This window comes from Primulina eburnea, chromosome 4 (genome assembly GCF_022965805.1).
Source record: "Primulina eburnea isolate SZY01 chromosome 4, ASM2296580v1, whole genome shotgun sequence".
Classification (NCBI taxonomy): Eukaryota; Viridiplantae; Streptophyta; class Magnoliopsida; order Lamiales; family Gesneriaceae; genus Primulina; species Primulina eburnea.
In genome coordinates this window covers 7,386,821-7,397,911 of record NC_133104.1, presented here as the reverse complement: position 1 = coordinate 7,397,911, position 11,091 = coordinate 7,386,821, and the positions used below count along the sequence as shown (strand labels likewise).

At 38.2% G+C, this 11,091-nt stretch overlaps 1 non-coding gene across 1 annotated transcript; it reads right to left on the bottom strand.

The window, feature by feature from the left end:
- Positions 1-143: 143 nt before the first annotated feature.
- Positions 144-215, bottom strand: TRNAQ-CUG (transfer RNA glutamine (anticodon CUG)). The gene has a single exon. It is a non-coding gene; the product is annotated as a tRNA-Gln (tRNA).
- Positions 216-11,091: the final 10,876 nt, after the last annotated feature.

The following is an 11,091-nucleotide window of genomic DNA, read 5'->3' as shown; positions in this document are numbered from 1 at the left end:
TTTTAATTTTCTAAACGATATAATATGATTAAAAAGTGTGCACAGTTTGGTTTGGAGTATAAATAAGTTTGAAATTAAATCAGTTGGTTAAATTAGTTTGATTAATTTGGAAAAATAATGGCAAAAGTACAAAATGTATGATAAGGTCCCACCGAGATTTGAACTCGGGTTACTGGATTCAGAGTCCAATGTCCTCACCACTAGACCATGGGACCGTTTTGTGAGGGAAGGGGAAATTTAATATCCTTATTATAGGTTTTTGTATCTATTTAAGTGGCGCAATTGACAGTTTGATTCTCCACTGATTAAGTCACACAATTATTTTAAAAATGATGATTATATTATCATTTTTAAAATAATATTTTAAAAACCAGGATTAAACAGATTTTTTTTTTTAAAAAAATGATATTTTTGCGTAGTTTAATTTTTAATTTACTACCATCAGTTTAGCATATACTTTAAAAAGAAATATATGTGACCATCAATTTTAATCTATTAGTATGGTAAGCAATTTTTCATCAGTGATTAATATTTCCTAAGGATGAAATTTTGGTGAAAAATTAGAATAGTAAGATGAAGATACCTAAAATTGATTGCCTGACATGATCATAGAATTAAAAATTACAAGCTTTATTGTAAAATATTATTAATATATAATAATTTAATTAGTATTGATGGTGTAATGCTCCGAAAATTTGAAGGTCCACGCGAACCACACGCATACAAGTTATTAAATTCCTTGTGTATTTTCAATTAATTGTTTTAATTGCATAAATTAATTATGTTGTTCATATTGACATGTTCAAAATATATTTTTCTACATGGTTGCATTAAAATGTATTTTTAAAGGTTATTCGAGTTGCGATCGAGGAACGGAGACCGAAGGCTGAAAAATAGAAAATGTTTTTATTGGTTAATTTTTTTAATTATTTATAATATGATTGATGCTTTTTATTATTTTTGAAAATAAGGAGTTTTGAGGCGATTTTATATGTCGTGACGTATTTTTTATCGGTGTTGGATTTTTAACAAAATACGAACGTTTTGGCAACCCATATAATAAATTCACATACTTTATTAAAAAATATTTTAATTAAACACTAATGGACTAAATGGGACTAATTAACATTGTCAATTGGCCTCAACTAACAATTAGAGTTTAGTTAGAATTTTATTTAATATTCAAAGTGCTAGACACCCCATAACCCTACCAAAACCCCACGCCCCACTTCCCCTACAATTCCAAAATTTCTCTCAACACAAACTCACGCACACACGAGATTTCTCAAGGGGAAGCTTCGGCTTTTGAAGAAAAAATTCAGCCAATGTTTTTACGTAGTTGTTCTTCGATTCGTCAACGAATAATCGTGCGTTAAACACGCAAAGACACGTCATATTCTTCCTTTAAATCATCTATCACACCATAATATTTATTTGGTCATGTTTAAAATGAAAACAAGTCACACAAATCATAATTTTCGTAGCTATGAATATGCTTGTGTTTAACTCTTGATATTGGATTCAAAAAGATGTTTATATGGTTGCTAAAGGGGCTGTCATGACTATGATATGATCAAAGATGATTTACACAAGTTTTAGAGTCATAGAAATCAACCAAAAACGTTGCACAAACTGAATAACAGAAGCTGGAACCCATCGTGTGCTGGTTGATCTTAAGGGCTCGGTTTATGGGAGTTTGATGGCTAGGCTTGGGCTCGGCTTGGACCAGGACTAGTTAGGGTCGTGAGGGGTTAAGGGAAGAGTCCTAGCCACGCTAGGAATCAAGACCAGGTGCTGGGGAGGAGTCCTAGCCACCCGAGAGCAACAAAGAAGTCGCGTAGGTACAATAGCTTGTGCAGGGAGGAAAGGCTCGGCCAGGGGGCTCTAGGCTGGGCTAGGTCAAATCTTTAGGGTCCTAGGAGGGTGCATGTAGGGCTGGTTCAAGGGCTGGCTCACGGGTTAAGTGGCTGAGCAAGGAAAACAAGAATCCTAGTCTAGGTGGGTTCTCGGCCATGGCTTGCATCTGTTGCTGGGGTTCGGTTTCAAGTTTGGGGCTGAGTCCTATGGTTCTAAGGCTCCAAGAGGGTTCCTAGAAGGGCTGGGCAGGGGCTGGTGCGGCTTGGGTGGCTGTTGGCTCGAGTGGAGATGGAAACCGTGAGTGAGCAACGGAACGCGCAAGTTGTGCTTCTGAATTCAGGAGCTTCGCTGTTGGGTTCTAGGGATTTGGCTGGGTCTGGGCGTGGTCCAGGATTGGTTAGGGTCAGGTTGGGTCGATGGTTAACCAGCTGGAAGGGTCCTAGTTGTTGGTCCCACGTGCGGAATTTGAGATAATAAAACCCGAAAATAAAGAATAACTGGACACCGAGATTTACGTGGAAAACCCCTAAAAATTATTAGGGTAAAAACCACGGGCAAGATGAAAAGAATTTCCACTGTAATATTTTGTGGTGTACAACTCACTCACTGTGTTTCCAAAGAGAACACACACTCTCTTAATACAGGAGAACAAACACCTCACAAATATTATAGAACTAAGCACGCAAATGCTTATAAGATGAGAGAAAACTCGAAGAAGGGATGATTTCCAAATGAAGAGAGGAGCTCTATTTATAGAACCCCCTGACCGTGTGAACACGCGTTAAAAACGCGTATTCAATTTCTTTACGAAACTTTGCTTCCGGCTAACCCACGTTTTTATTTCATTCAGCTTTGCTGCCAGCCATGTGCATTTATTGCCATGGTCCTGCCGACATTTCTCCCACTTGGAGATTTGATTGAGAATCAAACATATCTCCACACATCCTTTCAATCTTGCCATTCCCTGCTGCTTACGTTTCCGCTAGACCACTTGAGAATCTACACCACTCAAACTTATCAGTGTTCACTGGCTTGGTCAGAAAATCAGCTATGTTGTCCTTTGTATGGATCTTCTGCATATCCACGCTTCCTTCTTCTACTACTTCCCGCACAAAGTGAAATTGTACTCCAATGTGTTTCGTCCTGGAATGAAAGGCTGGATTCCTTGCAATGTGCAAGGCACTTTGACTGTCACAAAACAAAGGAACATTCTCTTGTTTGTGCCCGATCTCCTCCAACAACCTTTTAATCCATATTGCCTCCTTGCAAGCCTGAGTAGCTGCCTTGTATTCTGCCTCTGTTGTAGATAATGCCACAACTGTCTGTAGTTTTGAAACCCAGCTTACTGCTCCTCCTGCAAGTGTAAACACATAACCAGTAGTATATTTCCTCTTATCAGGATCACCTGCATAATCTGAATCGACATAGCCCCTGAGTGTAAAATCCGATCCTCCATAACATAATGCAGCATTCGAGGTACCTTTAATGTATCTAAGGATCCTCTTAACAGTGCTCCAATGCTCTCGTCCAGGATTCGCCATATACCGACTAACTGCTCCCACTGCTTGAGCAATGTCCGATCTTGTACATATCATGGCGAACATCAAACTTCCCACTGCTGATGCATATGGTACTCGAGACATCTCCATCCTCTCTGCTTCACTGCTAGGACACATTTCGGAGGATAACTTGAAGTTAACAGGAAGAGGGGTCGAGATTGGCTTACTATCTTGCATGTTGAAGCGTTGCAAGACTTTCTTCAAATAATTTTTCTGGGAAAGCCAAATCTTTCTGTTACTTCTGTCTCGGTGAACTTGCATCCCTAGAATCTTGTTTGCTGGTCCCAAGTCCTTCATATCAAATTCCCTAGCCAACTGTGCCTTCAATTCTTGGACCTGATCTTTGTTGGGGCCTGCTACCAACATGTCGTCCACATACAACAGCAAAATAATATAATCATCACCAAACCTCTTGAAATACGTACAAGGGTCTGCACTCAGTCTGTTGTATCCAAGGCTCGTGATATAGGAATCAAATCTCTTGTACCAACACCTCGGCGCCTGTTTGAGACCGTACAGAGATTTTTTCAACTTGCAAACCAAGTTCTCTTTTCCTTTTTCCGCAAAACCTTCTGGCTGGAGCATATAGATTTCTTCTTCAAGATCTCCATGAAGAAACGCCGTTTTTACATCTAGCTGTTCTAGATGTAGGTCAAACACCGCACATAATGCCAACACTACTCTGACTGTTGTAAGCCGAACCACAGGAGAAAATATCTCATTGAAGTCAATGCCTTCTTTCTGAGCATACCCTTTTACTACCAATCTAGCACGATACCGTTCCACTTGATTATTGCCATCTCGCTTGATCTTATAGACCCATCTGTTACCGATGGCTTTCCTCCCTCGTGGTAGTGTAACAAGATCCCAAGTTTTATTCCTGTCTAATGCCTCCAATTCTTCTTGCATTGCTATCATCCACAAAGATACAACCGAGCTTTGAGTAGCCTCGTGGAAACTCGATGGCTCACCATCTTCTGATAATAGACAATATGCAATGTTGCTTTCAGTGACATAATCTGAAAGCCAACCTGGTGGTCTTCTGTCTCGAGTTGACTGCCTCACATTGGAAACCTCAGACTCAACTTGTACTTGTTCTTCGTGCTCTGGTACTGCTTCACAAGAAACTTGACCTTCGTCCGTCTTATTTTCTACCTGAAAAATAGTAGTTTCTGAATTCTGTGTGCCTTTGTCTCCCTTTACTTTATATTCCTCGAAGATGACATCCCTGCTGATGACAAGCTTGTGAACAGTAGGATCCCACAAGCGAAACCCCTTTACTCCATCAGCATAACCCAAGAAGATACATTTTCTGGATTTCGAATCCAACTTCGATCTTTCTTGCTCATTGTACAGAACGTATACCGGACTTCCAAATGTATGCAAATGAGAATAATCTGTCGGCTTCCCGGTCCACATCTCCATCGGAGTCTTCAGATCAATCGCCACTGAAGGAGAACGATTGATAATATAACAAGCGGTTTTGACTGCTTCTGCCCAAAATGACTTTTCTAGACCTGCAGTCCTCAACATAGCTCTTGTTCTGTCCAACAAGGTCCTGTTCATCCGCTCCGCCACTCCATTCTGTTGAGGTGTGTAAGCCGTCGTGAACTGTCTCTTGATGCCTTCATGTTGACAAAATTCATCAAACTCGTCACTGGTATATTCTCCTCCATTGTCAGTCCTCAGACACTTGATTTTCTTTTCAGAATCAAGTTCAACCCGCGCTTTGAAATCTTTGAAGATCTGGAAAACATCTGATTTTTTCTTGATTGGATACACCCAACATCTCCTAGAGAAATCATCAATGAACGAGACAAAGTATCTCGCTCCTCCTAGGGATACAACCGGTGCTTGCCAAACATCCGAATGAATCAGCTCTAATATGCTTTTGCTCCTGGCAGTAGAAGTGCCAAACTTTAATCTGTGTTGTTTACTGGTAACACAGTGCTCACAAAAGGGTAGTGACACTTTTGTAAGTCCCGGCAGCAGCTTCCGTTCTGAGAGAATTTTCAACCCCCGTTCTGACATATGCCCGAGCTTTCTATGCCATAACACTGTTAATTCTTCTCCTGAACAAATTGATGCAACAGCTAGTTCTGCCTCTTTGTGTGTTTCTCCCAAAAGTACATACAGATTTGCAGCAACCTTTTCCGCCTTCATAACCACAAGCGCGCCCTTCACAATTTTCATGATCCCGTTCTCGATCCGAGTTTTGCACCCGATGTCATCCAATTGTCCCAAGGACAAAAGATTTTTCGTCAGTCCTTTCACATGTCGTACCTCCTGTATGGTGCGAATGGTGCCATCAAACATTTTAATTTTGATAGTACCGACTCCAGCGATTTCCAAGGCATGATCATTTCCCATGAATACAGATCCTCCTGAGACTGGTTCATAATGATCAAACCATTCTCTCCGAGACGTCATATGCCACGTCGCTCCTGAATCCATTATCCATGTGTCACAAAATTTGTGCCTGCCTTCCGCAACTGTTGCTGCTTCGCTGAATAATATTTCACCACTGCCTGAAGTACTGGCCACATTTCCTTGAGAACTTTTATCGATACTCGTACACTCTCTTGAAGTGCCCTTTACCGCCACATTTGAAGCAGTAAATATTTTTCTTCTTACTTCTGGACTTTGATCTACCTCGTCTTTGGCTCCCACTGGAGTCACGGTCCATAAATCTTCCTCTTATCATCGGCAAAGCCTCTGCCTGCTTCGAAGTTACCAACCTGTCTTCCTTATTCTTGCGCCGGCTTTCTTCTCCAAGAACCGCAGTTAAGACATCGTCGAATCTTAGAAAGCCCATAAGAATATTGTTGGTAATGTTGATGATAAGTTGATCATATGAATCTGGTAGACTTTGAAGTAGAAGCTCCGCACGTTCATTTTCCCCTATTTTATGCCTCATGGAAGTGAGTTGGGCAAATAGAGTATTTAGTGTATTGATATGGTCGGTCATCGATGAGGATTCCGCCATCCGAAGAGTATAAAGCCTTCTCTTTAGGAAAATCATGTTGTGTAGCGACTTGACCTCGTACATCTTTGTCAGAGTATCCCAGATAACTTTGGCTGTTTTTATCTCAGAGATACTTGACAAAACTTCGTCAGCTATAGCCAAGTGTAAATTGGCAACAACATTATCATTCATCTCATTCCACTTTCCATCATCCGTAATCTCCACCGGTCTATCTCCAATAGCCGCCAAGCAATTCTCCTTTCTTAAAACTGCTTGTATCTTTATTTTCCACAGCATAAAATTGCTTCCATTGAACTTTGCTATCTCGTACCTTCCCGCCATTATGTCTACAAAAATTTTATAGACTGGACAAAAGAATCCCGCCTTAAATAAAAAATCTTGAAAAATCTTTTCTGATGTGGAAGTTCAGTCTAGGCTGCAACCACAGAGCATACTCAGAATTTTAAGAAATTTTAAACCAAGGCTCTGATACCACTTGTTGGTCCCACGTGCGGAATTTGAGATAATAAAACCCGAAAATAAAGAATAACTGGACACCGAGATTTACGTGGAAAACCCCTAAAAATTATTAGGGTAAAAACCACGGGCAAGATGAAAAGAATTTCCACTATAATATTTTGTGGTGTACAACTCACTCACTGTGTTTCCAAAGAGAACACACACTCTCTTAATACAGGAGAACAAACACCTCACAAATATTATAGAACTAAGCACGCAAATGCTTATAAGATGAGAGAAAACTCGAAGAAGGGATGATTTTCAAATGAAGAGAGGAGCTCTATTTATAGAGCCCCCTGACCGTGTGAACACGCGTTAAAAACGCGTATTCAATTTCTTTACGAAACTTTGCTTCCGGCCAACCCACGTTTTTATTTCATTCAGCTTTGCTGCCAGCCATGTGCATTTATTGCCATGGTCCTGCCGACACTAGTTGGGTTAGGAGACCTAGAAGTGCATGGTGACTCACACACTTACACATGCTGAACTTGGGTCAAGTTTGAGGTGGGTTTGAGCAAGCTAGGGCTAGGTTCTTTGGGCTGGGATGAGTATTAGGATGGTGCCTAGGTGGGTTGGCTCGGGTTTGGCTCAAGGTGGCTTGACCATGGCTCGAGTGAATTAGGAGATGACTCGGCGGTTCGATAATGTGTCAATTTTGAGATTTTAAAAAGAAAAAAGTGAACCATGGGTCCACGGGTGTGGTTCATGGTTCAAAAGGGTAGAATAAATAATAAAAATGTTATGTTTAAAATTTGGGATCAAAATAACGAGTTTTGGATTTATTCGGGATTTAATCGCCTTACAAAACGTTAATTAAAGAATTAATTGAAACACCTAGATTTAAGCTTAATAAAATTATGAAAAATTATATTTAAGCTCAAATAATTATTAAAAATCTAAGTGTTTAATTTGGAAATTTTATATTGAGGTTTTGTTTAATTCAAGATTAAAACACATTAAAATGGTATATTTAAATATTAATTTAAAAGTCCTAGATTTATGCTAAATAAAAATATGAGAAAATTCATGTAAGCTTAAATAATTATTTGGGACATGTTAGAGTAAATGAGATTAAGAAAATGCCAAAAACATGAAATTTTACATCTAGGGGTAAAACGGTAATTTTATACCTAAACATTAGTAACGTCATGGCAGTGTCCCGAATACTGTTTTATATGTTAATATGATTATTTTCAATGATTATGAATGTTTATGAATTTTTATAATGTTAATATGTTTTATTTTTAATGTTTATGAATTTTTAATATGTTAAAATGTTATTTTAAATGTTTATGATCTAATATGTCAAAATGTTATTTTAAATGTCATGATTCAATAGGTTAAAATGTTGGTTCTAAATTTTTATGGATGTTTTTATGATATAATATGCTAAAATATTTATTTTTAATATTTATGATTTAATATGTCAAAACGTTTATTTTAAATGTTTATGATTTAATATGTTAAAAGTTTATTTTAACCTTTATGGATTTTTATGATTAAATATGTTAAAACATTTATTTTAAAATGTATAAAGAATGTTATATGTTAAAATGTTTATAGATTTTTATGAGGAAACGATAACATTAAAATATATATTGCATGCTTGGTTTTAAAGAAAAACGTTATATGCATGTTTAATTTTTATTAAGTGATAGAGAATATGAAACGTTGAAGGATGTGAAGTAATTGTGACTACGATGATATGTTGGAGATATCGTGAGGACGAAGGTCCCAGTAGGAGAACGATGATCATATTTCCATTGATATGAATACGATGATATGATTGGAGATGTCGTGATGGAAAAGGCCATAGAAGGAGCCTGTTTATGGGAGAAGGCCCCAGAGGGAGCCCGTCTATAGGAGAAGGCCCCAGAGGGAGCCCGATGATCGTATTTCCCCAGTTTTTTAAAATTTCCAAAAAACATCTTCAATCCTCATAATTATGGTACGTGGCATTGTTTTACCTATTGATCTTGCTCTTAAAGGCATATAACCTAAATACATGCATCTATGCAATGTTTTCAGCCTATATACCATGTTCAGATGATCGTTTTTTAAAAATAAATGGCCCATCATGCTTTCGTATAATAAATTGAACAGTTTATCTCTTTGACTGGAGTGTCGTAGAGTAGTATCCATCGGGTTTTATAGACCGCTCCTCACAGTCTAACACGCAGTCACAACAGATGGTTCCTAATGCAGATTCCTTCAACAACACCTAGCACAACCCTGTTTAGTTTCTTACCTTAGGGTATGTTGGAACATCTAATGTTCGCAATTTTGATTTTGATGTTAACAAAACTTGTTATTTTGTTTCTAATAAATTTACCTGAGCGCACAGAAAGATGAAAGTGATCAGGCTTCAAACTGATCAGTTATCAAGCCAAAACTGAAGCTATCGAGACGCAAAATGAAAGTGCCAACTGATAGCCTAAACTGAACCAGTTCAACTGATTGTCTAGCTGATAGGAAGTTCAGCAGAAGAACTTCAGAAGCCCGATTAGCTGATGAAAAGCTCAACAGATGAAGAGCCCATCTCACCAGTTCAACTGAAGCAGCGAAATCAGTTCAGGTTACGAGCAAACTTATTTCACCAAACCGGTTCAAGATCAGTTAAACTAACCAGTTCAGAACACCAGTTATGAACCAATCAGTTTGCAGAACACGACAAGCTTATTCAAATGAAATCCAGCTCTGCGCATTGAGGAAAAGCTCTTGTCCAGTCAAATGATAATAATAGATGTTGCAGAAGTGCTTAAAGACAAAATGTTCCAGAATGACTGTCGAAAAGTACAGACATATTTCGAGAAATGAATTCAAATTGCAACGAACATATTTGATGAGCCTTGGTGTACGGTCTCATTGCCTCTATAAATACCAGACCAAGATCATCAATATGCAATGTGTGGAAAATACACATGTGTACGAAAAAACATAAGAGAAGAAGAAGGGCACGATCAACTCATATATGCTTACAGAAGCAATCAGCCCAGATTTGATAGAACACTTCAAAGCGTTATCAGCTCAGTTTAGGAGCATTTTTCTCTCAATGTGTGAGAACACTTTTGTGTTGTAATCATATCAATTCTCACACACACTCACACACAATCACTCACATATACATAGAGTTAATCTTACTGATAAGTTGAGTGAGTTTTGCACAAAGACATTAAACTTGTGTACGTAGTCTTTGACACATAGACGTTGAACAAGTGTTGGCTGAAATGTGTTTCCTTCAGTCTACGCTAAGAGTTCAGTTAGACAGTAGTGTAAGTCCTAAGCTGAGTGGTTTTGTACAAGGCATTTTATAAATCAAAGTCTTCTAGTGGAACCTACCCGAGGTGGTAGAAGAGGTGACGTAGGAACAGTTGAAGTCTCCGAACATCCATAAACATATCTCGTGTACTTAACTGTTTAACTATTTTTTTCAAATTGATTTGATCATTTCGAGCTGTTATCAGTTCAGTTCTCACCATAACTGAACTGATATATGCAAGAACCGATCCCCTCTTATATCAGTTAATCAGTTTACACAAGTTAAAAAACTTTTACACTAGTTATATTTCTTAACGAAGGATTACTTCGAGTATTTTCCGCTTGGTTTAAAACCAAACTTGATTTAATTCATCGATGTTTACATTCTTAGAACACGAGCTATTGTAGCTCATTGAGAATATTGTGTTCGAAACACCCTCGCAGATGTCTAAAACAGATCCATCAATTGGTATCAGAGCTAGCTGTTCTAAGAAGGACATTTGAAAGCTAATATTTTAAAATATGTTTCAAAATATTATTTAAAATGAATTTCAAAATCCTCTTAAAAATTTTATATGAGCTTACTGTGGGAAGGGAGAAGATTGTTGGATTTGCAATTAACATTGTAGCCACTTCTCTCGACTCCGGATTTTGGTGTTTTAGCAAATTGCAGGGTTTTGAGTTCAACTGACAGCAGAATAGCTAAACTGATTGGTGGACAAGATTTCAGTTGACAGCCTACCAGTTTAGCTGATCAACAGATGAAACCCAACTACACTGAAATGTTGGATTATTAAAGTGGAGCTTAATCATCAGCAGTATACCGCCGCTTCATTGTCATATCAGATCAAAATAGATTATCAATGTGGTTCAGTATCAGTTGAGTCCAGTTTGAGTCAGTTCAACCAGTTAGACAACACTAGGGGTGTTCAT